Source organism: Primulina tabacum, chromosome 10 (genome assembly GCF_025594145.1).
Source record: "Primulina tabacum isolate GXHZ01 chromosome 10, ASM2559414v2, whole genome shotgun sequence".
NCBI lineage: Eukaryota > Viridiplantae > Streptophyta > Magnoliopsida > Lamiales > Gesneriaceae > Primulina > Primulina tabacum.
Window position 1 is genome coordinate 41,392,304 of NC_134559.1, and position 25,918 is coordinate 41,418,221.

The 25,918-nt window shown below is 44.0% G+C and overlaps 21 non-coding genes and 9 pseudogenes across 21 annotated transcripts; all 30 read left to right on the plus strand.

Annotated features, from left to right (window-relative positions):
* Positions 1 to 351: 351 nt before the first annotated feature.
* LOC142506429 (5S ribosomal RNA) lies at positions 352 to 468 on the plus strand. Its single transcript, XR_012804723.1, has one exon. It is a non-coding gene; the product is annotated as a 5S ribosomal RNA (ribosomal RNA).
* Positions 469 to 1,137: 669 nt separating this feature from the next.
* LOC142508213 (5S ribosomal RNA) lies at positions 1,138 to 1,256 on the plus strand. The gene has a single exon (XR_012806438.1). It is a non-coding gene; the product is annotated as a 5S ribosomal RNA (ribosomal RNA).
* Positions 1,257 to 1,931: 675 nt separating this feature from the next.
* Positions 1,932 to 2,052, plus strand: LOC142508489 (5S ribosomal RNA). Its single transcript, XR_012806700.1, has one exon. It is a non-coding gene; the product is annotated as a 5S ribosomal RNA (ribosomal RNA).
* A 674-nt stretch (positions 2,053 to 2,726) lies between these two features.
* On the plus strand, positions 2,727 to 2,845 carry LOC142512613 (5S ribosomal RNA; annotated as a pseudogene).
* A 671-nt stretch (positions 2,846 to 3,516) lies between these two features.
* LOC142510817 (5S ribosomal RNA) lies at positions 3,517 to 3,635 on the plus strand (annotated as a pseudogene).
* Positions 3,636 to 4,316: 681 nt separating this feature from the next.
* On the plus strand, positions 4,317 to 4,435 carry LOC142511217 (5S ribosomal RNA; annotated as a pseudogene).
* Positions 4,436 to 5,115: 680 nt separating this feature from the next.
* On the plus strand, positions 5,116 to 5,236 carry LOC142510797 (5S ribosomal RNA; annotated as a pseudogene).
* A 683-nt stretch (positions 5,237 to 5,919) lies between these two features.
* Positions 5,920 to 6,038, plus strand: LOC142507064 (5S ribosomal RNA). Its single transcript, XR_012805330.1, has one exon. It is a non-coding gene; the product is annotated as a 5S ribosomal RNA (ribosomal RNA).
* Positions 6,039 to 6,720: 682 nt separating this feature from the next.
* On the plus strand, positions 6,721 to 6,839 carry LOC142514216 (5S ribosomal RNA). The gene has a single exon (XR_012810121.1). It is a non-coding gene; the product is annotated as a 5S ribosomal RNA (ribosomal RNA).
* A 683-nt stretch (positions 6,840 to 7,522) lies between these two features.
* On the plus strand, positions 7,523 to 7,643 carry LOC142515614 (5S ribosomal RNA). The gene has a single exon (XR_012811450.1). It is a non-coding gene; the product is annotated as a 5S ribosomal RNA (ribosomal RNA).
* Positions 7,644 to 8,324: 681 nt separating this feature from the next.
* Positions 8,325 to 8,445, plus strand: LOC142509131 (5S ribosomal RNA). The gene has a single exon (XR_012807318.1). It is a non-coding gene; the product is annotated as a 5S ribosomal RNA (ribosomal RNA).
* A 1,055-nt stretch (positions 8,446 to 9,500) lies between these two features.
* On the plus strand, positions 9,501 to 9,619 carry LOC142514909 (5S ribosomal RNA). Its single transcript, XR_012810782.1, has one exon. It is a non-coding gene; the product is annotated as a 5S ribosomal RNA (ribosomal RNA).
* A 683-nt stretch (positions 9,620 to 10,302) lies between these two features.
* On the plus strand, positions 10,303 to 10,422 carry LOC142508223 (5S ribosomal RNA). Its single transcript, XR_012806448.1, has one exon. It is a non-coding gene; the product is annotated as a 5S ribosomal RNA (ribosomal RNA).
* Positions 10,423 to 11,105: 683 nt separating this feature from the next.
* On the plus strand, positions 11,106 to 11,226 carry LOC142509694 (5S ribosomal RNA). The gene has a single exon (XR_012807855.1). It is a non-coding gene; the product is annotated as a 5S ribosomal RNA (ribosomal RNA).
* Positions 11,227 to 12,281: 1,055 nt separating this feature from the next.
* Positions 12,282 to 12,400, plus strand: LOC142516285 (5S ribosomal RNA). Its single transcript, XR_012812087.1, has one exon. It is a non-coding gene; the product is annotated as a 5S ribosomal RNA (ribosomal RNA).
* A 683-nt stretch (positions 12,401 to 13,083) lies between these two features.
* LOC142509695 (5S ribosomal RNA) lies at positions 13,084 to 13,204 on the plus strand. The gene has a single exon (XR_012807856.1). It is a non-coding gene; the product is annotated as a 5S ribosomal RNA (ribosomal RNA).
* A 1,055-nt stretch (positions 13,205 to 14,259) lies between these two features.
* Positions 14,260 to 14,378, plus strand: LOC142513121 (5S ribosomal RNA). The gene has a single exon (XR_012809083.1). It is a non-coding gene; the product is annotated as a 5S ribosomal RNA (ribosomal RNA).
* A 683-nt stretch (positions 14,379 to 15,061) lies between these two features.
* Positions 15,062 to 15,182, plus strand: LOC142507297 (5S ribosomal RNA). The gene has a single exon (XR_012805557.1). It is a non-coding gene; the product is annotated as a 5S ribosomal RNA (ribosomal RNA).
* Positions 15,183 to 16,233: 1,051 nt separating this feature from the next.
* Positions 16,234 to 16,351, plus strand: LOC142508896 (5S ribosomal RNA). Its single transcript, XR_012807094.1, has one exon. It is a non-coding gene; the product is annotated as a 5S ribosomal RNA (ribosomal RNA).
* Positions 16,352 to 17,036: 685 nt separating this feature from the next.
* LOC142514739 (5S ribosomal RNA) lies at positions 17,037 to 17,155 on the plus strand. Its single transcript, XR_012810618.1, has one exon. It is a non-coding gene; the product is annotated as a 5S ribosomal RNA (ribosomal RNA).
* A 685-nt stretch (positions 17,156 to 17,840) lies between these two features.
* Positions 17,841 to 17,959, plus strand: LOC142507089 (5S ribosomal RNA). The gene has a single exon (XR_012805354.1). It is a non-coding gene; the product is annotated as a 5S ribosomal RNA (ribosomal RNA).
* A 682-nt stretch (positions 17,960 to 18,641) lies between these two features.
* On the plus strand, positions 18,642 to 18,760 carry LOC142513309 (5S ribosomal RNA). The gene has a single exon (XR_012809262.1). It is a non-coding gene; the product is annotated as a 5S ribosomal RNA (ribosomal RNA).
* A 680-nt stretch (positions 18,761 to 19,440) lies between these two features.
* LOC142511447 (5S ribosomal RNA) lies at positions 19,441 to 19,556 on the plus strand (annotated as a pseudogene).
* Positions 19,557 to 20,238: 682 nt separating this feature from the next.
* Positions 20,239 to 20,356, plus strand: LOC142517053 (5S ribosomal RNA). The gene has a single exon (XR_012812815.1). It is a non-coding gene; the product is annotated as a 5S ribosomal RNA (ribosomal RNA).
* Positions 20,357 to 21,034: 678 nt separating this feature from the next.
* On the plus strand, positions 21,035 to 21,155 carry LOC142515616 (5S ribosomal RNA). The gene has a single exon (XR_012811452.1). It is a non-coding gene; the product is annotated as a 5S ribosomal RNA (ribosomal RNA).
* Positions 21,156 to 21,836: 681 nt separating this feature from the next.
* On the plus strand, positions 21,837 to 21,958 carry LOC142512077 (5S ribosomal RNA; annotated as a pseudogene).
* Positions 21,959 to 23,008: 1,050 nt separating this feature from the next.
* Positions 23,009 to 23,129, plus strand: LOC142516882 (5S ribosomal RNA). The gene has a single exon (XR_012812652.1). It is a non-coding gene; the product is annotated as a 5S ribosomal RNA (ribosomal RNA).
* Positions 23,130 to 23,841: 712 nt separating this feature from the next.
* Positions 23,842 to 23,966, plus strand: LOC142512391 (5S ribosomal RNA; annotated as a pseudogene).
* A 680-nt stretch (positions 23,967 to 24,646) lies between these two features.
* LOC142512722 (5S ribosomal RNA) lies at positions 24,647 to 24,764 on the plus strand (annotated as a pseudogene).
* Positions 24,765 to 25,789: 1,025 nt separating this feature from the next.
* LOC142512756 (5S ribosomal RNA) lies at positions 25,790 to 25,906 on the plus strand (annotated as a pseudogene).
* Positions 25,907 to 25,918: the final 12 nt, after the last annotated feature.

A 25,918-nucleotide genomic window follows, 5' to 3' on the forward strand; every position in this document is an offset into this window, starting at 1 on the left:
AGGCATAATAATAGCTTTACATTCGTATTTCTCTTCTTCTTATTTTTTCTATTTTCTGGGAACATTATCGATTTTGTTGTCGTGAGCCGGTTCTGTGCGGAAGGGTATGACGCAGATTACCGGAGACGGTTAACTCATAAAAACAATTATTTCGACTGTTTTATCCATAATTTACGTAAACGGTCGCGACACGAGGTCTTCCCAGGGAGGTCACCCATCCTAGCTCTGCCATCGCGCCAGAACGCTTAACTTCATGGTTATGATTGGGCGAGAGCAGTGCCGCGTGTTGTCCATCGCCGCCCGCTCCACACGTACTCGAGGGATATAAGAATAAACATCCCACTCAATGTCGGGTGCGATCATACCAGCACTAATGCACCGGATCCCATCAGAACTCCGAAGTTAAGCGTGCTTGGGGAGAGCAGTACTAGGATGGGTGACCCCTGGGAAGTCCTCGTGTTGCACCCTTTTCGTGTTTTTCTATTTTGATTACTTGTTGACAGACGATTTCGGCTCAAATCTGAATCTCGATCGGGACCAGATAAGACATGAAATGAAAGTAGCTCGGGCACTGCCGGATTTGGACAAAATTGTAGGCTAATTTGATTGTAAACGGGCAAACGGACGAGACTCATTACTACGCAATGAGCTGACGAGATTTTAGCCGAATTCCTTCTCTAAGACCCTCTAATTTGCGATTTACCGCTTCTGTTAAGCTTTCGTTTCCTCGAGAAATCCTTAGGAAGTTCGAAATTCGATTCGGTTCCATTTTATCGTATCCAAGCATAATAATAGCTTTACATTCGTTATTTCCTTCTTCTTATTTTTTTTCTATTTTCTGGGAACATTTATCGATTTTTGTTGTCGTGAGCCGGTTCTGTGCGGAAGGGTATGACGCAGATTACTCCGGAGACGGTTAACTCATTAAAAACAATTATTTCGACTGTTTTATCCATAATTTACGTAAACGGTCGCGACACGAGGTCTTCCCAGGGAGGTCACCCATCCTAGCTCTGCCATCGCGCCAGAACGCTTAACTTCATGGTTATGATTGGGCGAGAGCAGTGCCGCGTGTTGTCCATCGCCCCGCTCCACACGTATTCGTGGGATATAAGAATAAACATCCCACTCAATGTCGGGTGCGATCATACCAGCACTAATGCACCGGATCCCATCAGAACTCCGAAGTTAAGCGTGCTTGGGCGAGCGCAGTACTAGGATGGGTGACCCCCTGGGAAGTCCTCGTGTTGCACCCCTTTTTGTTTTTCTATTTTGATTACTTGTTGACAGACGATTTTCGGCTCAAATCATCTGAATCTCGATCGGGACCAGATAAGACATGTGAAATGAAAGTAGCTCGGGCACTGCCTAGTTTGGACAAAATTGTAGGCTAATTTGATTGTAAACGGGCAAACGGACGAGATTACTACGCAATGAGCTGATGAGACTTTAGCCGAATTCCTTCTTTAAGACCCTCTAATTTGCGATTTACCGCTTCTGTTAAGCTTTCGTTTCTCGAGAAATCCGCTTAGGAAGTTCGAAATTCGATTCCGGTTCCATTTTATCGTATCCAGGCATAATAATAGCTTTACATTCGTTATTTCCTTCTTCTTATTTTTTTTTCTATTTTCTGGGAACATTTATCGATTTTTGTTGTCGTGAGCCGGTTCTGTGCGGAAGGGTATGACGCAGATTACTCCGGAGACGGTTAACTCATTAAAAACAATTATTTCGACTGTTTTATCCATAATTTACGTAAACGGTCGCGACACGAGGTCTTCCCAGGGAGGTCACCCATCCTAGCTGTGCCATCGCGCCAGAACGCTTAACTTCATGGTTATGATTGGGCGAGAGCAGTGCCGCGTGTTGTCCATCGCCGCCCGCTCCACACGTACTCGAGGGATATAAGAATAAACATCCCACTCAATGTCGGGTGCGATCATACCAGCACTAATGCACCGGATCCCATCAGAACTCTGAAGTTAAGCGTGCTTGGGCGAGCGCAGTATTAGGATGGTGTACACCCCCTGGGAAGTCCTCGTGTTGCACCCCTTTCGTATTTTTTTCTATTTTAATTATTGTTGAATGACGATTTTGGCTCAATTCATCTGAATCTCGATCGGGACCAGATAAGACATGTTAAATGAAAATAGCTCGGGCACCTGCCGGATTTGGACAAATCTTAGGCTAATTTGATTGTAAACAGGCAAACGGAACGAGACCTCTTACTACGCAATGAGCTGACGAGATTTAGCCGAATTCCTTCTCTAAGACCTCTAATTTGCGATTTACCGCTTCTGTTAAGCTTATCGTTTCCTCGAGAATCCGCTTAGGAAGTTCGAAATTCGATTCTGGTTTCCATTTTATCGTATCCCAAGAATATAATAGCTTTACATCGTTATTTTCCTTTTCTTATATTTTTTTGTCTATTTCCTGGGACATTTATCGATTTTGTTGTCGTGAGCCGGTTCTGTGCGGAAGGGTATGGACGCAGATACCCGGAGAGGTTAACTCATAAAAACAATTATTTCGACTGTTTTATCCATCATTTACGTAACGGTCCGCGACACGAGGTCTTCCCAGGGTGGTGCACCCATCCTAGCTCTGACATCGCGCCAGAACGCTTAACTCATGGTTATGATTGGGCGAGAGCTGTGCCGCGTGTTGTCCACGCCGGCCCGCTCCACACTACTCGAGGAATATAGAATAAACATCCCCTCAATGTCTGGTGCGATCATACAGCACTAATGCAACCGGATCCCATCAGAATTTAAAAGTTGAGCGTGCTTGGGCGAGAGCAATACTAGGATGGGTGACCCCCTGGGAAGTCCTCGTGTTGCACCTCTTTTGCGTTTTTTATTTCTGATTACTTGTTGACAGACGAGTTTCGGCTTCAAATCATCTGAATCTCGATCGGACCAGATAAGACATGTGAAAATGAAAGTAGCTCGGGCACTGCTGGATTTGGACAAAATGTAGCTAATTGGATTGTAAACGGCAACGGACGAGACTCATTACTACGCAAGGAGCTGCGAGAAATTTTAAGCGGAATTCCTTCTCTAAGCACCTTCTGTTAAGCTTTTCGTTTCCTTCGAGAAAGCCGCTTAGGAAGTTCGAATTCGATTCCGGTTCCATTTTACATCGTATCCCAGGCATACAATTGCTTTACCACATGCGTTAGTTTTAGCTATTCTTCTTATTTTTTTTCTATTTTCGGGGGAACATTTTTCGATTTTTGTTGTCGTGAGCCGGTTCTGTGCGGAAGGGTATGACGCAGATTACTCCGGAGACGGTTAACTCATTAAAAACAATTATTTCGACTGTTTTATCCATAATTTACGTAAACGATCGCGACACGATGTCTTCCCAAGGAGGTCACCCATCCTACCTCTGCCATCGTGCCAGAACGCTTAACTTCATGGTTTTGATTGGGTCGAGAGCAGTGCCGCGTGTTGTCCATCGCCGCCCGCTCCACACGTACTTGAGGGATATAGGATAAACATCCCACTCAATGTCGGGTGCGATCATACCAGCACTAATGTACCGGATCCCATCAGAACTCCGAAGTTAAGCGGTGCTTGGGCGAGAGAGTAGCTAGGATGGGTGACCCCTCGGAAGTCCTCGTGTTGCACCCTTTTTCGTGTTTTTCTATTTTTGATTACTTGTTGACAGACGATTTTCGGCTCAACTCAACTGAATCTCGATCGGGGACCAGATAAGACATGTGAAATATAAGTAGCTCGGGCACTGCCGAATTTGGAGAAAATTCTAGGCTAATTTGATTGTAAACGGGCAACGACGAGACTCATTACTACGGAATGAGCTGACGAGATTTTAGCCGAATTCCTTCTCTAAGACCCTCTAATTTGCGATTTACCGCTTTCTGTCTAAACTTTCGTTTCCTCGAGAAATCCTCTTAGGAAGTTAGAAATTCGATTGCTGGTTCCATTTTATCGTATCCCAAGGCATAATAATAGCTTTACATTCGTTATTTCCTTCTTCTTATTTTTTTTCTATTTTCGGGGAACATTTTTCGATTTTTGTTGTCGTGAGCCGGTTCTGTGCGGAAGGGTATGACACAGATTACACCGGAGACGGTTAACTCATTCAAATAATTATTTCGACTATTTTATCATAATTTAAGTAAACGGTCGCGACACGAGGTCTTCCCAGGGTGGTCACCCATCCTAGCTCTGCCATCGCGCCAGAACGCTTAACTTCATGGTTATGATTGGGCGGAGAGCATGCCGCGTGTTGTCCATCGCCGCCCGCTCCAAACGTACTCGGGGATATAAGAATAACATCCCACTAATGTCCGGTGCGATCATACCAGCACTAATGCACCGGAATCCCATCAGAACTTCGAAGTTAAGCGTGCTTGGGCGAGAGGAATACTAGGATGGGTGACCCCCTGGAAGTCCTCGTGTTCCACCCTTTTTCGTGTTTTTCTATTTTGATTACTTGTTGACAGACGATTTTCGGCTCAAATCATCTGAATCTCGATTAGAGCCCAGTAAAGACTGTGAAATGAAAGTAGCTCGGGCACTGCCGGATTTGGACAAAATTGTAGGCTAATTTGATTGTAAACGAGCAAACGGACGAGACTCATTACTACGCAATGAGCTGACGAGATTTTAGCGGAATTCCTTCTCTAAGACCCTCTAATTTGCGATTTACCGCTTCTTTTAAGCTTTCGTTTCCTCGAGAAATCCGCTTAGGAAGTTCGAAATTCGATTCGGGTTCCATTTTATCGTATCCCAAGAATTATAATAGCTTTACATTCGTTATTTCCTTCTTCTTATTTTTTTTCTATTTTCTGGGAACATTTATCGATTTTTGTTGTCGTGAGCCGGTTCTGTGCGGAAGGGTATGACGCAGATTACACCGGAGACGGGTAACTCATTAAAAACAATTATTCGACTGTTTTATCCATAATTACGTAAACGGTCGCGACACGAGGTCTTCCCAGGGAGGTCACCCATCCTACCTCTGCCATCGCGCCAGAACTCTTAACTTAATGGTTATGATTGGGCAAGAGCAGTGCCGCATGTTATCCATCGCCGCCCGCTCCACACGTACTCGAGGGATATAAGAATAAACATCCCACTCAATGTCAGGTGCGATCATACCAGCAATAATGCACCGGATCGCATCAGAACTCCGAAGTTAAGCGTGCTTGAGCGAAAGCGCAGTACTAGGATGGGTGACCCCCTGGGAAGTCCTCGTGTTGCATCCTTTTTCGTGTTTTTCTATTTCTGATTACTTGTTGACAGACGAGTTTCGGCTCAAATCATCTGAATCTCGATCGGGACCAGATAAGACATGTGAAATGAAAGTAGCTCGGGCACTGCCAGATTTGGACAAAATTGTAGGCTAATTTGATTGTAAACGGGCAAACGGACGAGACTCATTACTACGCAATGAGCTGACGAGATTTTAGCCGAATTCCTTCTCTAAGACCCTCTAATTTGCGATTTACCGCTTCTGTTAAGCTTTCGTTTCCTCCAGAAATACGCTTAGGAAGTTCGAAATTCGATTCTGGTTCCATTTTATCGTATCCCAGGCATAATAATAGCTTTACATTCGTTATTTCCTTCTTCTTATTTTTTTTTCTATTTTCTAGGAACATTTATCGATTTTTGTTGTCGTGAGCCGGTTCTGTGCGAAAGGGTATGACGCAGATTACACCGGAGACGGTTAACACATTAAAAACATTTATTTCGACTGTTTTATCTATAATTTACGTAAACGGTCGCGACACGAGGTCTTCCCAGGGAGGTCACCCATCCTAGCTCTGCCATCGCGCCAGAACGCTTAACTTATGGTTATGATTGGGCGAGAGCAGTGCCGCCTGTTGTCCATCGCCGCCCGCTCCACACGTACTCGAGAGATATAAGAATAAATATCCCACTCAATGTCGGGTGCGATCATACCAGCACTAATGCACCGGATCCCTTCAGAACTCCCAAGTTATGCGTGCTTGGGCGAGAGCAGTATTAGGATGGGTGACCCCATGGGAAGTCCTCGTGTTGCACCCGTTTTTGTGTTTTTCTATTTGTGATTACTTGTTGAAAGACGATTTTCGGCTCAAATCATCTGAATCTCGATCGGGACCAGACAAGACAAGTGAAATGAAAGTAGCTCGGGCACTGCCGGATTTGGACAAAATTGTAGGCTAATTTGATTGTAAACGGGCAAACGGACGAGACTCATTACTACGCAATGAGCTGACGAGATTTTAGCCGAATTCCTTCTTTAAGACCCTCTAATTTGCGATTTACCGCTTCTGTTAAGCTTTCGTTTCCTCGAAAAATCCTCTTTGGAAGTTCGAAATTCGATTCTGGTTCCATTTTATCGTATCCTAAGAATAATAATAGCTTTACCTTCGTTATTTCCTTCTTCTTATTTTTTTTTTATTTTCTGCCAACATTTATCGATTTCTGTTGTCGTGAGCCGGTTCTGTGCGGAAGGGTATGACGCAGATTACTCCGGAGACGGTCAACTCATTAAAAACAATTATTTTGACTGTTTTATCTATAATTTACGTAAACGGTCGCGACACGAGGTCTTCCCAGGGAGGTCACCCATCCTAGTTCTGCCATCGCGCCAGAACGCTTAACTTCATGGTTATGATTGGGCGAGAGCAGTGCCGCGTGTTGTCCATCGCCGCCCGCTCCACACGTACTCGAGGGATGTAAGAATAAACATCCAATCAATGTCGGGTGCTATCATACCAGCACTAATGCACCGGATCCCATCAGAACTCCGAAGTTAAGCGTGCTTGGGCGAGAGCAGTACTAGGATGGTTGACCCCCTGGGAAGTCCTCGTGTTACACCCCTTTTCGTGTTTTTCTATTTCTGATTACTTGTTGACATACGAGTTTCGGCTCAAATCATATGAATCTCAATCGGGACCAGATAAGACATGTGAAATGAAAGTAGCTCGGGCACTACCGGATTTGGACAAAATTCTAGGCTAATTTGATTGTAAACGGGCAAACGGACGAGACTCATTACTACGCAAAGAGCTGACGAGATTTTAGCCGAATTCCTTCTCTAAGACCCTCTAATTTGCGATTTACCGCTTCTGTTAAGCTTTCGTTTTCTCGAGAAATCCGCTTAGGAAGTTCGAAATTCGATTCCGGTTCCATTTTATCGTATCCGAGGCATAATAATAGCTTTACATTCGTTATTTTCTTCTTCTTATTTTTTTTCTATTTTCTGGGAACATTTATCGATTTTTGTTGTCGTGAGCCGGTTCTGTGCGGAAGGGTATGATGCAGATTACTCCGGAGACGGTGAACTCATTAAAAACAATTATTTCGACTGTTTTATCCATAATTTACATAAACGGTCGCGACACGAGGTCTTCCCAGAGAGGTCACCCATCCTAGCTCTGCCATCGCGCCAGAACGCTTAACTTCATGGTTATGATTGGGCGAGACCAGTGCCGCGTGTTTTCCATCGCCGCCCGCTCCACACGTACTCGGGGGATATAAGAATAAACATCCCACTCAATGTCAGGTGCGATCATACCAGCACTAATGCACCGGATCCCATCAGAACTCCGAAGTTAAGCGTGCTTGGGCGAAAGCGCAGTACTAGGATGGGTGACCCCCTGGGAAGTCCTCGTGTTGCACCCCTTTTCGTGTTTTTCTATTTCTGATTACTTGTTGACAGACGAGTTTCGGCTCAAATCATCTGAATCTCGATCGGGACCAGATAAGACATGTGAAATGAAAGTAGCTCGGGCAGTGCCGGATTTGGAAAAAATTGTAGGCTAATTTGATTGTAAACGAGCACGGACGAGACTCATTACTACGCAATGAGCTGACGAGATTTTAGCCGAATTCCTTCTTTAAGACCCTCTAATTTGCGATTTACCGCTTCTGTTAAGCTTTCGTTTTCTCGAGAAATCCGCTTAGGAAGTTCAAAATTCGATTCCGGTTCCATTTTATCGTATCCGAGGCATAATAATAGCTTTACATTCGTTATTTTCTTCTTCTTATTTTTTTTCTATTTTCTGGGAACATTTATCGATTTTTGTTGTCGTGAGCTGGTTCTGTGCGGAAGGGTATGACGCAGATTACTCCGGAGACGAATAACTCATTAAAAACAATTATTTCGACTGTTTTATCCATAATTTACGTAAACGATCGCGACACGAGGTCTTCCCAGGGAGGTCACCCATCCTAGCTCTGCCATCGCGCCAGAACGCTTAACTTCATGGTTATGATTGGGCGAGAGAAGTGCCGCGTGTTGTCCATCGCCGCCCGCTCCACACGTACTCGAGGGATATAAGAATAAACATCCCACTCAATGTCGAGTGCGATCATACCAGCACTAATGCACCGGATCCCATCAGAACTCCAAAGTTAAGCGTGCTTGGGCGAAAGCGCAGTACTAGGATCGGTGACAACTTGGGAAGTCCTCGTGTTGCACCCCTTTTCGTGTTTTTCTATTTTTGATTACTTGTTGACGGACGATTTTCTGCTCAAATCATCTGAATCTCGATCGGGACCAAATAAGACATGTGAAATCAGCGTAGCTCGGGTACTGCCTGATTTGGACAAAATTGTAGGCTAATTTTATTGTAAATGGGCAAACGGACGAGACTCATTACTCCACAAAGTGCTCGCGAGATTTTAGCTAAATTTCTTCTCTAAGACCCTTTAATATGCGATTTACCGCTTCTGTTAATGTTTCGTTTCCTCAAAAAATCCGTTTAGGAAGTTCGAAATTCGATTCCGAATCCATTTTATCGTATCCCAGGAATAATAATAGCTTTACATTCATAGAATTCCTCGTGTTGCACCACTTTTCGTGTTTTTCTATTTTTGATTACTTGTTGACAGACGATTTTCGGCTCAAATCATCTGAATCTCGATCGGGACCAGATAAGACATGTGAAATCAACGTAGCTCGGGAACTGCCGGATTTGGACAAATTGTAGCCTAATTTGATTGTAAACGGGAATATGAACGAGACTCATTACTACGCAATGAGCTGACGAGATTTTAGCCGAATTCCTTCTCTAAGACCCTCTAATTTGCGATTTACCGCTTCTGTTAGCTTTCGTTTCCTCGAAAAATCCTCTTTGGAAGTTCGAAATTCGATTCTGGTTCAATTTTCTCGTATCCTAAGAATAATAATAGCCTTACATTCGTTATTTCCTTCTTCTTATTTTTTTTTTTATTTTCTGCCAACATTTATCGATTTTTGTTGTCGTGAGCCGGTTCTGTGCGGAAGGGTATGACGCAGATTACTCCGGAGACGGTCAACTCATTAAAAACAATTATTTTGACTGTTTTATCTATAATTTACGTAAACGGTCGCGACACGAGGTCTTCCCAGGGAGGTCACCCATCCTAGTTCTGCCATCGCGCCAAAACGCTTAACTTCATGGTTATGATTGGGCGAGAGCAGTGCCGCGTGTTGTCCATCGCCGCCCGCTCCACACGTACTCGAGGGATATAAGAATAAACATCCCACTCAATGTCGGGTGCGATCATACCAACACTAATGCACCGGATCCCATTAGAACTCCGAAGTTAAGCGTGCTTGGGCGAGAGCAGTACTAGGATGGGTGAACCCCTGGGAAGTCCTCGTGTTGCACCCCTTTTCGTGTTTTTCTATTTCTGATTACTTGTAGACAGACGAGTTTCGGCTCAAATCATCTGAATCTCAATCGGGACCAGATAAGACATGTGAAATGAAAGTAGCTCGGGCACTGCCGGATTTGGACAAAATTCTAGGCTAATTTGATTGTAAACGGGCAAACGGACGAGACTTATTACTACGCAATGAGCTGACGAAATTTTAGCCGAATTCCTTCTCTAAGACCCTCTAATTTGCGATTTACCGCTTCTGTTAAGCTTTCGTTTTCTCGAGAAATCCGCTTAGGAAGTTCGAAATTCGATTCCGGTTCCATTTTATCGTATCCGAGGCATAATAATAGCTTTACATTCGTTATTTCCTTCTTCTTATTTTTTTTCTATTTTCTGGGAACATTTATCGATTTTTGTTGTCGTGAGCCAGTTCTGTGCGGAAGGGTATGACGCAGATTACTCCGGAGACGGTGAACTCATTAAAAATAATTATTTCGACTGTTTTATCCATAATTTACGTAAACGGTCGCGACACGGGGTCTTCCCAGGGAGGTCACCCATCCTAGCTCTGCCATCGCGCCAGAACGCTTAACTTCATGGTTATGATTGGGCGAGAGCAGTGCCGCGTGTTGTCCATCGCCGCCCGCTTCACACGTACTCGAGTGATATAAGAATAAACATCCCACTCAATGTCAGGTGCGATCATACCAGCACTAATGCACCGGATCCCATCAGAACTCCGAAGTGAAGCGTGCTTGGGCGAAGAGCAGGACTAGGATGGGTGACCCCCTGGGAAGTCCTCGGGTTGCACCCCTTTTCGTGTTTTTCTATTTCTGATTACCTGTTGACAGACGAGTTTCGGCTCAAATCATCTGAATCTCGATCGGGACCAGATAAGACATGTGAAATGAAAGTAGCTCGGGCACTGCCGGATTTGGACAAAATTGTAGGCTAATTTGATTGTAAACGGGCAAACGGACGAGACTCATTACGACGCAATGAGCTGACGAGATTTTAGCCGAATTCCTTCTTTAAGACCCTCTAATTTGCGATTTACCGCTTCTGTTAAGCTTTCGTTTTCTCGAGAAATCCGGTTAGGAAGTTCAAAATTCGATTCCGGTTCCATTTTATCGTATCCGAGGCATAATAATAGCTTTACATTCGTTATTTCCTTCTTCTTATTTTTTTTCTATTTTCTGGGAACATTTATCGATTTTTGTTGTCGTGAGCTGGTTCTGTGCGGAAGGGTATGACGCAGATTACTCCGGAGACGAATAACTCATTAAAAACAATTATTTCGACTGTTTTATCCATAATTTACGTAAACGATCGCGACACGAGGTCTTCCCAGGGAGGTCACCCATCCTAGCTCTGCCATCGCGCCAGAACGCTTAACTTCATGGTTATGATTGGGCGAGAGCAGTGCCGCGTGTTGTCCATCGCCGCCCGCTCCACACGTACTCGAGGGATATAAGAATAAACATCCCACTCAATGTCGAGTGTGATCATACCAGCACTAATGCACCGGATCCCATCAGAACTCCAAAGTTAAGCGTGCTTGGGCGAAAGCGCAGTACTAGGATCGGTGACAACTTGGGAAGTCCTCGTGTTGCACCCCTTTTCGTGTTTTTCTATTTTTGATTACTTGTTGACGGACGATTTTCTGCTCAAATCATCTGAATCTCGATCGGGACCAAATAAGACATGTGAAATCAGCGTAGCTCGGGTACTGCCTGATTTGGACAAAATTGTAGGCTAATTTTATTGTAAATGGGCAAACGGACGAGACTCATTACTCCACAAAGTGCTCGCGAGATTTTAGCTAAATTTCTTCTCTAAGACCCTTTAATTTGCGATTTACCGCTTCTGTTAATGTTTCGTTTCCTCAAAAAATCCGTTTAGGAAGTTCGAAATTCGATTCCGGATCCATTTTATCGTATCCCAGGAATAATAATAGCTTTACATTCATAGAATTCCTCGTGTTGCACCACTTTTCGTGTTTTTCTATTTTTGATTACTTGTTGACAGACGATTTTCGGCTCAAATCATCTGAATCTCGATCGGGACCAGATAAGACATGTGAAATCAACGTAGCTCGGGAACTGCCGGATTTGGACAAATTGTAGCCTAATTTGATTGTAAACGGGAATATGAACGAGACTCATTACTACGCAATGAGCTGACGAGATTTTAGCCGAATTCCTTCTCTAAGACCCTCTAATTTGCGATTTACCGCTTCTGTTAAGCTTTCGTTTTCTCGAGAAATCCGCTTAGGAAGTTCGAAATTCGATTCCGGTTCCATTTTATCGTATCCGAGGCATAATAATAGCTTTACATTCGTTATTTCCTTCTTCTTATTTTTTTTCTATTTTCTGGGAACATTTATCGATTTTTGTTGTCGTGAGCCAGTTCTGTGCGGAAGGGTATGACGCAGATTACTCCGGAGACGGTGAACTCATTAAAAATAATTATTTTGACTGTTTTATCCATAATTTACGTAAACGGTCGCGACACGGGGTCTTCCCAGGGAGGTCACCCATCCTAGCTCTGCCATCGCGCCAGAACGCTTAACTTCATGGTTATGATTGGGCGAGAGCAGTGCCGCGTGTTGTCCATCGCCGCCCGCTTCACACGTACTCGAGTGATATAAGAATAAACATCCCACTCAATGTCAGGTGCGATCATACCAGCACTAATGCACCGGATCCCATCAGAACTCCGAAGTGAAGCGTGCTTGGGCGAGAGCAGGACTAGGATGGGTGACCCCCTGGGAAGTCCTCGGGTTGCACCCCTTTTCGTGTTTTTCTATTTCTGATTACCTGTTGACAGACGAGTTTCGGCTCAAATCATCTGAATCTCGATCGGGACCAGATAAGACATGTGAAATGAAAGTAGCTCGGGCACTGCCGGATTTGGACAAAATTGTAGGCTAATTTGATTGTAAACGGGCAAACGGACGAGACTCATTACGACGCAATGAGCTGACGAGATTTTAGCCGAATTCCTTCTTTAAGACCCTCTAATTTGCGATTTACCGCTTCTGTTAAGCTTTCGTTTTCTCGAGAAATCCGGTTAGGAAGTTCAAAATTCGATTCCGGTTCCATTTTATCGTATCCGAGGCATAATAATAGCTTTACATTCGTTATTTCCTTCTTCTTATTTTTTTTCTATTTTCTGGGAACATTTATCGATTTTTGTTGTCGTGAGCTGGTTCTGTGCGGAAGGGTATGACGCAGATTACTCCGGAGACGAATAACTCATTAAAAACAATTATTTCGACTGTTTTATCCATAATTTACGTAAACGATCGCGACACGAGGTCTTCCCAGGGAGGTCACCCATCCTAGATCTGCCATCGCGCCAGAACGCTTAACTTCATGGTTATGATTGGGCGAGAGCAGTGCCGCGTGTTGTCCATCGCCGCCCGCTCCACACGTACTCGAGGGATATAAGAATAAACATCCCACTCAATGTCGAGTGTGATCATACCAGCACTAATGCACCGGATCCCATCAGAACTCCAAAGTTAAGCGTGCTTGGGCGAAAGCGCAGTACTAGGATCGGTGACAACTTGGGAAGTCCTCGTGTTGCACCCCTTTTCGTGTTTTTCTATTTTGATTACTTGTTGACGGACGATTTTCTGCTCAAATCATCTGAATCTCGATCGGGACCAAATAAGACATGTGAAATCAGCGTAGCTCGGGTACTGCCTGATTTGGACAAAATTGTAGGCTAATTTTATTGTAAATGGGCAAACGGACGAGACTCATTACTCCACAAAGTGCTCGCGAGATTTTAGCTAAATTTCTTCTCTAAGACCCTTTAATTTGCGATTTACCGCTTCTGTTAATGTTTCGTTTCCTCAAAAAATCCGTTTAGGAAGTTCGAAATTCGATTCCGGATCCATTTTATCGTATCCCAGGAATAATAATAGCTTTACATTCATAGAAGTCCTCGTGTTGCACCACTTTTCGTGTTTTTCTATTTTTGATTACTTGTTGACAGACGATTTTCGGCTCAAATCATCTGAATCTCGATCGGGACCAGATAAGACATGTGAAATCAACGTAGCTCGAGAACTGCCGGATTTGGACAAATTGTAGCCTAATTTGATTGTAAACGGGAATATGAACGAGACTCATTACTACGCAATGAGCTGACGAGATTTTAGCCGAATTCCTTCTCTAAGACCCTCTAATTTGCGATTTACCGCTTCTGTTAAGCTTTCGTTTCCTCGAAAAATCCTCTTTGGAAGTTCGAAATTCGATTCTGGTTCAATTTTCTCGTATCCTAAGAATAATAATAGCTTTACATTCGTTATTTCCTTCTTCTTATTTTTTTTTCTATTTTCTGCCAACATTTATCGATTTTTGTTGTCGTGAGCCGGTTCTGTGCGGAAGGGTATGACTTAGATTACTCCGGAGACGGTCAACTCATTAAAAACAATTATTTTGACCGTTTTATCTATAATTTACGTAAACGGTCGCGACACGAGATCTTCCCAGGGAGGTCACCCATCCTAATTCTGCCATCGCGCCAAAACGCTTAACTTCATGGTTATGATTGGGCGAGAGCAGTGCCGCGTGTTGTCCATCGCCGCCCGCTCCACACGTACTCGAGGGATATAAGAATAAACATCCCACTCAATGTCGGGTGCGATCATACCAGCACTAATGCACCGGATCCCATCAGAACTCCGAAGTTAAGCGTGCTTGGGCGAGAGCAGTACTAGGATGGGTGAACCCTTGGGAAGTCCTCGTGTTGCACCCCTTTTCGTGTTTTTCTATTTCTGATTACTTGTAGACAGACGAGTTTCGGCTCAAATCATCTGAATCTCAATCGGGACCAGATAAGACATGTGAAATGAAAGTAGCTCGGGCACTGCCGGATTTGGACAAAATTCTAGGCTAATTTGATTGTAAACGGGCAAACGGACGAGACTCATTACGACGCAATGAGCTGACGAGATTTTAGCTGAATTCCTTCTTTAAGACCCTCTAATTTGCGATTTACCGCTTCTGTTAAGCTTTCGTTTTCTCGAGAAATCCGCTTAGGAAGTTCGAAATTCGATTCCGGTTCCATTTTATCGTATCCGAGGCATAATAATAGCTTTACATTCGTTATTTCCTTCTTCTTATTTTTTTTCTATTTTCTGGGAACATTTATCGATTTTTGTTGTCGTGAGCCGGTTCTGTGCGGAAGGGTATGACGCAGATTACTCCGGAGACGAATAACTCATTAAAAACAATTATTTCGACTGTTTTATCCATAATTTACGTAAACGGTCGCGACACGAGGTCTTCCCAGGGAGGTCACCCATCCTAGCTCTGCCATCGCGCCAGAACGCTTAACTTCATGGTTATGATTGGGCGGGAGAAGTGCCGCGTGTTGTCCATCGCCGCCCGCTCCACACGTTCTCGAGGGATATAAGAATAAACATCCCACTCAATGTCGGGTGCGATCATACCAGCACTAATGCACCGGATCCCATCAGAACTCCGAAGTTAAGCGTGCTTGGGCGAAAGCACAGTACTAGGATCGGTGACAACCTGGGAAGTCCTCGTCTTGCACCCCTTTTCGTGTTTTTCTATTTTTGATTACTTGTTGACGGACGATTTTCTGCTCAAATCATCTGAATCTCGATCGGGACCAAATAAGACATGTGAAATCAGCGTAGCTCCGGTACTGCCTGATTTGGACAAAATTGTAGGCTAATTTTATTGTAAACGGGCAAACGGACGAGACTCATTACTCCGCAAAGTGCTCGCGAGATTTTAGCTAAATTTCTTCTCTAAGACCCTCTAATTTGCGATTTACCGCTTCTGTTAATGTTCCGTTTCCTCAAAAATCCGTTTAGGAAGTTCGAAATTCGATTCCGGATTCATTTTATCGTATCCCAGGAATAATAATAGCTTTACATTCATAAAAGTCCTCGTGTTGCACCCCTTTTCGTGTTTTTCTATTTTAATTACTTGTTGACAGACGATTTTCGGCTCAAATCATCTGAATCTCGATCGGGACCAGATAAATTATGTGAAATGAAAGTAGCTCGGGCACTACTGGATTTGGACAAAATTGTGGGCTAATTTGATTGTAACGGGCAAACGGACGAGACTCATTACTACGCAATGAGCTGACGAGATTTTATCCGAATTTCTTCTCTAAGACCCTCTAATTTGCGATTTACCGCTTCTGTTAAGCTTTCGTTTCCTCGAGAAATCCGCTTAGGAAGTTCGAAATTCGATTCCGGTTCCATTTTATCGTATCCTAGGCATAATAACAGCTTTACATTCGTTATTTCCTTCTTCTTATTTTTTTTTCTAATTTCTGGGAACATTTATCGATTTTTGTTGTCGTGAGCCGGTTCTGTGCGGAAGGGCTGACGCAGATTACACCGGAGACGGTTAACTCATTAAAATAATTATTTCGACTGTTTATCCATAATTTACGTAAACGGTCGCGACACGAGGTCTTCCCAGGGTGGTCACCCATCCTACCTCTGCCATCGCGCCAGAACGCTTAACTTCATGGTTATGATTGGGCGAGAGCAGTGCCGCGTGTTGTCCATCGCCGCCCGCTCCAAACGTACTCGAGGGATATAAGAATAAACATCCCACTTAATGTCCGGTGCGATCATACCAGCACTAATGCACCGGATCCCATCAGAACTTCGAAGTTAAGCATGCTTGGGCGAGAGCAATACTAGGATGGGTGACCCCTGGGAAGTCCTCGTGTTGCTCCCCTTTTCATGTTTTTCTATTTTTGATTACTTGTTGACAGACGATATTCGGCTCAAATCATCTGAATCTCGATCGAGACCAGATAAGACATGTGAAATGAAAGTAGCTCGGGCACTGCCGGATTTGGACAAAATTGTAGGCTAATTTGATTGTAAACGAGCAAACGGACGAGAGTCATTACTACGCAATGAGCTGACGAGATTTTAGCCGAATTCATTCTCTAAGACCCTCTAATTTGCGATTTACCACTTCTGTTAAACTTTCGTTTCCTCGAGAAATCCGCTTAGGAAGTTCGAAATTCGATTCTGGTTCCATTTTATCGTATACCAAGAATAATAATAGCTTTACATTCGTTATTTCCTTCTTCTTATTTTTTTTTTCTATTTTCTGGGAACATTTATCGATTTTTGTTGTCGTGAGCCGGTTCTGTGCGGAAAGGTATGACGCAGATTACACCGGAGACGGTTAACTCATTAAAAACAATTATTTCGACTGTTTTATCCATAATTTACGTAAACGGTCGCGACACGAGGTCTTCCCAGGGAGGTCACCCATCCTACCTCTGCCATCGCGCCAGAACGCTTAACTTCATGGTTATGATTGGGCGAGAGCAGTGCCGCGTGTTGTCCATCGCCGCCCGCTCCACACGTACTCGAGGGATATAAGAATAAACATCCCACTCAATGTCGGGTGCGATCATACCAGTACTAATGCACCGGATCCCATCAGAACTCCGAAGTTAAGCGTGCTTGGGCGAGAGCAGTACTAGGATGGGTGACACCCTGAGAAGTCCTCGTGTTGCATCCTTTTTCGTGTTTTTCTATTTCTAATTACTTGTTGACAGACGAGTTGCGGCTCAAATCATCTGAATCTCGATCGGGACAAGATAAGACATGTGAAATGAAAGTAGCTCGGGCACTGCCGGATTTGGACAAAATTCTAGGCTAATTTGATTGTAAACGGGCAAACGGACGAGACTCATTACTACGCAATGAGATGACGAGATTTTAGCCGAATTTCTTCTCTAAGACCCTCTAATTTGCGATTTACCGCTTCTGTTAAGCTTTCGTTTCCTCGAGAAATCCGCTTAGGAAGTTCGAAATTCGATTCTGGTTCCATTTTATCGTATCTCAGGCATAATAATAGCTTTACATTCGTTATTTCCTTCTTGTTATTTTTTTTTTCTATTTTCTGGGAACATTTATCGATTTTTGTTGTCGTGAGCCGGTTCTGTGCGGAAGGGTATGACGCAGATTACACCAGAGACGGTTAACTCCTTAAAAACAATTATTTCGACTGTTTTATCCATAATTTACGTAAACGGTCGCGACACGAGGTCTTCCCAGGGAGGTCACCCATCCTAGCTCTGCCATCGCGCCAAAACGCTTAACTTCATGGTTATGATTGGGCGAGAGCAGTGCCGCCTGTTGTCCATCACCGCCCGCTCCACACGTACTCGAGAGATATAAGAATAAACATCCCACTCAATGTCAGGTGCGATCATACCAGCACTAATGCACTGGATCCCTTCAGAACTCCGAAGTTATGCGTGCTTGGGCGAGAGCAGTATTAGGATGGGTGACCCCCTGCGAAGTTCTCGTGTTGCACCCATTTTCGTGTTTTCTACTTTTGATTACTTGTTGACAGACGAATTTCGGCTCAAATCATCTGAATCTCGATCGGGACCAGATAAGACATGTGAAATGAAAGTAGCTCGGGCACTGCTGGATTTGGACAAAATTGTAGGCTAATTTGATTGTAAACGGGCAAACGGACGAGACTCATTACTACGCAATGAGCTGACGAGATTTTAGCCGAATTCCTTCTCTAAGACCCTCTACTTTGCGATTTAACGCTTCTGTTAAGCTTTCGTTTCCTCGAGAAATCCGCTTAGGAAGTTCGAAATTCGATTCCGGTTCCATTTTATCGTATCCCAGGCATAACAATTGCTTTACATTCGTTATTTCCTTCTTCTTATTTTTTTTCTATTTTCGGGGAACATTTTTCGATTTTTGTTGTCGTGAGCCGGTTCTGTGCGGAAGGGTATGACGCAGATTACTCCGGAGACGGTTAACTCATTAAAAACAATTATTTCGACTGTTTTATCCATAATTTACGTAAACGATCGCGACACGAGGTCTTCCCAAGGAGGTCACCCATCCTACCTCTGCCATCGCGCCAGAACGCTTAACTTCATGGTTATGATTGGGCGAGAGCAGTGCCGCGTGTTGTCCATCGCCGCCCGCTCCACACGTACTCGAGGGATATAAGGATAAACATCCCACTCAATGTCGGGTGCGATCATACCAGCACTAATGTACCGGATCCCATCAGAACTCCGAAGTTAAGCGTGCTTGGGCGAGAGTAGTAGTAGGATGGGTGACCCCCTCGGAAGTCCTCGTGTTGCACCCTTTTTCGTGTTTTTCTATTTTTGATTACTTGTTGACAGACGATTTTCGGCTCAAATCAACTGAATCTCGATCGGGACCAGATAAGACATGTGAAATATAAGTAGCTCGGGCACTGCCGGATTTGGACAAAATTCTAGGCTAATTTGATTGTAAACGGGCAAACGGACGAGACTCATTACTACGGAATGAGCTGACGAGATTTTAGCCGAATTCCTTCTCTAAGACCCTCTAATTTGCGATTTACCGCTTCTGTTAAGCTTTCGTTTCCTCGAGAAATCCTCTTAGGAAGTTAGAAATTCGATTGGGGTTCCATTTTATCGTATCCCAGGCATAATAATAGCTTTACATTCGTTATTTCCTTCTTCTTATTTTTTTTATATTTTCGGGGAACATTTTTCGATTTTTGTTGTCGTGAGCCGGTTCTGTGCGGAAGGGTATGACACAGATTACACCGGAGACGGTTAACTCATTAAAATCATTATTTCGACTATTTTATCCATAATTTAAGTAAACGGTCGCGACACGAGGTCTTCCCAGGGTGGTCACCCATCCTAGCTCTGCCATCGCGCCAGAACGCTTAACTTCATGGTTATGATTGGGCGAGAGCAGTGCCGCGTGTTGTCCATCGCCGCCCGCTCCAACGTACTCGAGGATATAAGAATAAACATCCCACTTAATGTCCGGTGCGATCATACCAGCACTAATGCACCGGATCCCATCAGAACTTCGAAGTTAAGCGTGCTTGGGCGAGAGGAATACTAGGATGGGTCCCCTGGGAAGTCCTCGTGTTCCACCCTTTTTCGTGTTTTTCTATTTTTGATTACTTGTTGACAGACGATTTTCGGCTCAAATCATCTGAATCTCGATCGGGACCAGACAAGACAAGTGAAATGAAAGTAGCTCGGGCACTGCCGGATTTGGACAAAATTGTAGGCTAATTTGATTGTAAACGGGCAAACGGACGAGACTCATTACTACGCAATGAGCTGACGAGATTTTAGCCGAATTCCTTCTTTAAGACCCTCTAATTTGCGATTTACCGCTTCTGTTAAGCTTTCGTTTCCTCGAAAAATCCTCTTTGGAAGTTCGAAATTCGATTCTGGTTCCATTTTATCGTATCCTAAGAATAATAATAGCTTTACATTCGTTATTTCCTTCTTCTTATTTTTTTTTTATTTTCTGCCAACATTTATCGATTTTTGTTGTCGTGAGCCGGTTCTGTGCGGAAGGGTATGACGCAGATTACTCCGGAGACGGTCAACTCATTAAAAACAATTATTTCGACTGTTTTATCTATAATTTACGTAAACGGTCGCGACACGAGGTCTTCCCAGGGAGGTCACCCATCCTAGCTCTGCCATCGCGCCAGAACGCTTAACTTCATGGTTATGATTGGGCGAGAGCAGTGCCGCGTGTTGTCCATCGCCGCCCGCTCCACACGTACTCGAGGGATATAAGAATAAACATCCACTCAATGTCGGGTGCTATCATACCAGCACTAATGCACCGGATCCCATCAGAACTCCGAAGTTAAGCGTGCTTGGGCGAGAGCAGTACTAGAATGGTGACCCCCTGGGAAGTCCTCGTGTTACACCCTTTTCGTGTTTTTCTATTTCTGATTACTTGTTGACAGACGAGTTTCGGCTCAAATCATATGAATCTCGATCGGGACCAGATAAGACATGTGAAATGAAAGTAGCTCGGGCACTACCGATTTGGACAAAATTCTAGGCTAATTTGATTGTAAACGGGCAAACGGACGAGACTCATTACTACGCAAAGAGCTGACGAGATTTTAGCCGAATTCCTTCTCTAAGACCCTCTAATTTGCGATTTACCGCTTCTGTTAAGCTTTCGTTTTCTCGAGAAATCCGCTTAGGAAGTTCGAAATTCGATTCCGGTTCCATTTTATCGTATCCGAGGCATAATAATAGCTTTACATTCGTTATTTCTTCTTCTTATTTTTTTTCTATTTTCTGGGAACATTTATCGATTTTTGTTGTCGTGAGCCGGTTCTGTGCGGAACGGTATGATGCAGATTACTCCGGAGACGGTGAACTCATTAAAAACAATTATTTCGACTGTTTTATCCCTAATTTACATAAACGGTCGCGACACGAGGTCTTCCCAGAGAGGTCACCCATCCTAGCTCTGCCATCGCGCCAGAACGCTTAACTTCATGGTTATGATTGGGCGAGACCAGTGCCGCGTGTTTTCCATCGCCGCCCGCTCCATACGTACTCGGGGATATAAGAATAAACATCCACTCAATGTCAGGTGCGATCATACCAGCACTAATGCACCGGATCCCATCAGAACTCCGAAGTTAAGCGTGCTTGGGCGAAAGCGCAGTACTAGGATGGGTGACCCCCTGGGAAGTCCTCGTGTTGCACCCCTTTTCGTGTTTTTCTATTTCTGATTACTTGTTGACAGACGAGTTTCGGCTCAAATCATCTGAATCTCGATCGGGACCAGATAAGACATGTGAAATGAAAGTAGCTCGGGCACTGCCGGATTTGGACAAAATTGTAGGCTAATTTGATTGTAAACGGGCAAACGGACGAGACTCATTACTACGCAATGAGCTGACGAGATTTTAGCCGAATTCCTTCTTTAAGACACTCTAATTTGCGATTTACCGCTTCTGTTAAGCTTTTGTTTTACTCGAGAAATCCGCTTAGGAAGTTCAAAATTCGATTCCGGTTCCATTTTATCGTATGCCAGGCATAATAATAGCTTTACATTCGTTATTTCCTTCTTCTTATTTTTTTTCTATTTCTGGGAACATTTATCGATTTTGTTGTCGTGAGCCTGGTTCTGTGCGGTAAGGGTATGACGCAGATTACTCCGGAGACGAATAACTCATTAAAAACAATTATTTCGACTGTTTTATCCATAATTACGTAAACGATCGCGACACGAGGTCTTCCCAGGGAGGTCACCCATCTAGCTCTGCCATCGCGCCAGAACGCTTAACTTCATGGTTATGATTGGGCGAGAGAAGTGCCGCGTGTTGTCCATCGCCGCCCGCTCCACACGTACTCGAGGGATATAAGAATAACATCCCACTCAATGTCGAGTGCGATCATACCAGCACTATGCACCGGATCCCATCAGAACTCCGAAGTTAAGCGTGCTTGGGCGAAAGCGCAGTACTAGGATCGGTGACAAACCTTGGGAAGTCCTCGTGTTGCACCCCTTTTCGTGTTTTTCTATTTTTGATTACTTGTTGACGGACGATTTTCTGCTCAAATCATCTGAATCTCGATCGGGACCAAATAAGACATGTGAAATCAGCGTAGCTCGGGTACTGCCTGATTTGGACAAAATTGTAGGCTAATTTATTGTAAATGGGCAAACGGACGAGATCATTACCCCACAAAGTGCTCGCGAGATTTAGCTAAATTTTTTCTCTAAGACCCTTTAATTTGCGATTTACCGCTTCTGTTAATGTTTCGTTTCCTCAAAAATCCGTTTAGGAAGTTCGAAATTCGATTCCGGATCCATTTTATCGTATCTCAGGAATAATAATAGCTTTACATTCATAGAAGTCCTCGTGTTGCACCACTTTCGTGTTTTTCTATTTTTGATACTTGTTGACAGACGATTTTCGGCTCAAATCATCTGAATCTCGATCGGGACCAGATAAGACATGTGAAATCAACGTAGCTCGAGAACTGCCGGATTTGGACAAATTGTAGCCTAATTTGATTGTAAACGGGAATATGAACGAGACTCATTACTACAGCAATGAGCTGACGAGATTTTAGCCGAATTCCTTCTCTAAGACCCTCTAATTTGCGATGTTACCGCTTCTGTTAAGCTTTCGTTTCCTCGAAAAATCCTCTTTGGAAGTTCGAATTCGATTCTGGTTCAATTTTCTCGTATCCTAAGAATAATAATAGCTTTACATTCGTTATTTCCTTCTTCTTATTTTTTTTTTATTTTCTGCCAACATTTATCGATTTTGTTGTCGTGAGCCGGTTCGTGCGGAAGGGTTATGACGCAGATTACTCCGGAGACGGTCAACTCATTAAAAACAATTATTTTGACTGTTTTATCTATAATTTACGTAAACGGTCGCGACACGAGGTCTTCCCAGGGAGGTCACCCATCCTAATTCTGCCATCCGCCAAAACGCTTAACTTCATGGTTATTGATTGGGCGAGAGCAGTGCCGCGTGTTGTCCATCGCCTCGCCCGCTCCACCGTACTCGAGGGATATAAGAATAAACATCCCACTCAATGTCGGGTGCGATCATACCCAGCACTAATGCACACGGATCCCATCAGAACTCCGAAGTTAAGCGTGCTTGGGCGAGAGCAGTACTAGGATGGGTGAACCCCTGGGAAGTCCTCGTGTTGCACCCCTTTTCGTGTTTTTCTATTTTTGATTACTTGTAGACAGACGATTTTCGGCTCAAATCATCTGAATCTCAATCGGGACCAGATAAGACCATGTGAAATGAAAGTAGCTCGGGCACTGCCGGATTTGGACAAAATTCTAGGCTAATTTGATTGTAAACGGGCAAACGGACGAGACTCATTACTACGCAATGAGCTGACGAGAATTTTAGCCGATTCCTTCTCTAAGACCCTCTAATTTGCGATTTTACCGCTTCTGTTAAGCTTTCGTTTGCTCGAGAAATCCGCTTAGGAAGTTCGCAATTCGATTCGGTTCCATTATATCGTATCCGAGGCATAATAATAGCTTTACATTCGGTATTTCCTTCTTCTTATTTTTTTTCTATTTTCTGGGAAACATTTATCGATTTTTGTTGTCGTGAGCCAGTTCTGTGCGGAAGGGTATGACGCAGATTACTCCGGAGACGGTGAACTCATTAAAAACAATTATTTCGACTCGTTATATATAATATCCATAAATTTACGTAAACGGGCGCGACACGAGGGCTTCCTTCCCAGGGAGGATCACCCATCATAGCTCTGCGACATCGCGCAGCAGAACGCTTAACTTCATGGTTATGATTAGGCGAGAGCAGTGCCGCAGTGTTGTCCATCAAGCACGCCCCGCTTCCACACGTAACTCGAGGGAATATAAGAATAAACACCCACTCAATGTTCAGGGTGCGATCATACCAGCACTAAATGCACCGGATCCCATCACGAACTCCGAAGTGAAGCGTGCTTGGGCGGAAGTGAGCAGGACTAGGATGGGTGACCCCCTGGGAAGTCATCGGGTTGCCACCCTTTTCGTGTTTTTCTATGTTGATTACCTTGTTGACAGACGAGTTCGGCTCAAAGTCATCTGAATCTCGATCGGGACCAGATAAAGACATGTGAAATGAAATTGTGAGCCTCGGGCACTGCCGGATTTGGACAACATTGGTAGGCTAATTTGATTGTAAACGGGCAAACGGACGACTCATTACTACGCAATGAGCTGACGAGATTTTAGCCGAATTCCTTCTTTAAGACCCTCTAATTTGCGATTTACCGCTTCTGTTAAGCTTTCGTTTTCTCGAGAAATCCGCTTAGGAAGTTCGAAATTCGATTCGGTTCCATTTTATCGTATCCGAGGCATAATAATAGCTTTACATTCGTTATTTCCTTCTTCTTATTTTTTTTCTATTTTATGGGAACATTTATCGATTTTTGTGTCGTGAGCCGGTTCTGTGCGGAAGGGTATGACGCAGATTACTCCGGAGACGAATAACTCATTAAAAACAATTATTTCGACTGTTTTATCCATAATACGTAAAGGTGTCGCGACACGAGGTCTTCCCAGGGAGGTCACCCAGTCCTAGCTCTGCCATCGCGCCAGAACGCTTAACTTCATGGTTATGATTGGGCGGGAGTGCCGCGTGTTGTCCATCGCCGCCCGCTCCACACGTTCGAGGGATATAAGAATAAACATCCCACTCAATGTCGGATGCGATCATACCAGCATAATGCACCGGATCCCATCAGAACTCCAAGTTAAGCGTGCTTGGGCGAAAGCACAGTACTAGGATCGGTGACAACTGGGAAGTCCTCGTGTTGCACCCCTTTTCGTGTTTTCTATTTTTGATTACTTGTTGACGGACGATTTTCTGCTCAAATCATCTGAATCTCGATCGGGACCAAATAAGACATGTGAAATCAGCGTAGCTCGGTACTGCCTGATTTGGACAAAATTGTAGGCTAATTTTATTGTAAACGGGCAAACGGACGAGACTCATTACTCCGCAAAGTGCTCGCGAGATTTTAGCTAAATTTCTTCTCTAAGACCCTCTAATTGCGATTTACCGCTTCTGTTAATGTTCGTTTCCTCAAAAAATCCGTTTAGGAAGTTCGAAATTCGATTCCGGATCCATTTTATCGTATCCCAGGAATAATAAAGCTTTACATTCATAAAGTCCTCGTGTTGCACCCTTTTCGTGTTTTTCTATTTTTGATTACTTGTGACAGACGATTTTCGGCTCAAATCATCGAATCTCGATCGGGACCAGATAAACATGTGAATAAAGTAGCTCGGGCACTGCGGATTTGGACAAATTGTAGCTAATTGATTGTAACGGGGCAAACGGACAGGCTCATTACTACGCAATGAGCTGACGAGATTTAGCCGAAGTTCTTCTCTAATGACCCTAATTTGCGATTTACCGCTTCTGTTAAGCTTTCGTTTCCTCGAGAATCCGCTTAGGAAGTTCGAAATTCGATTCTTTCCATTTTCGTATCCTAGCATAAATAAGCTTTACATTCGTTATTTCCTTCTTCTATTTTTTTTTTCTATTTTCTGGGAACATTTATCGATTTTTGTTGTCGTGAGCCGTTTCTGTGCGGAAGGGTATGACGCAGATTACCGGAGACGGTTAACCTCATTAAAAATAATTATTCGACTGTTTTATCCATAATTTCGTAAACGGTCGCGACACGAGGTCTTCCCAGGGGGTCACCCATCCTACCTCTGCCATCGCGCCAAACGCTTAACTTCATGGTTATGATTGGGCAGAGCAGTGCCGCGTGTTGTCCATCGCCGCCCGCTCCACACGTACTCTAGGGATATAAGAATAAACATCCCACTCAATGTCGCGTGCGATCAACCAGCACTAATGCACCGATCCCATCAAAGAACTCCGAATTAAGCTGCTTGGGCGAGAGCAGTACTAGGATGGGTGACCCCCTGGGAAGTCCTCGTGTTGCACCCCTTTTCGTGTTTT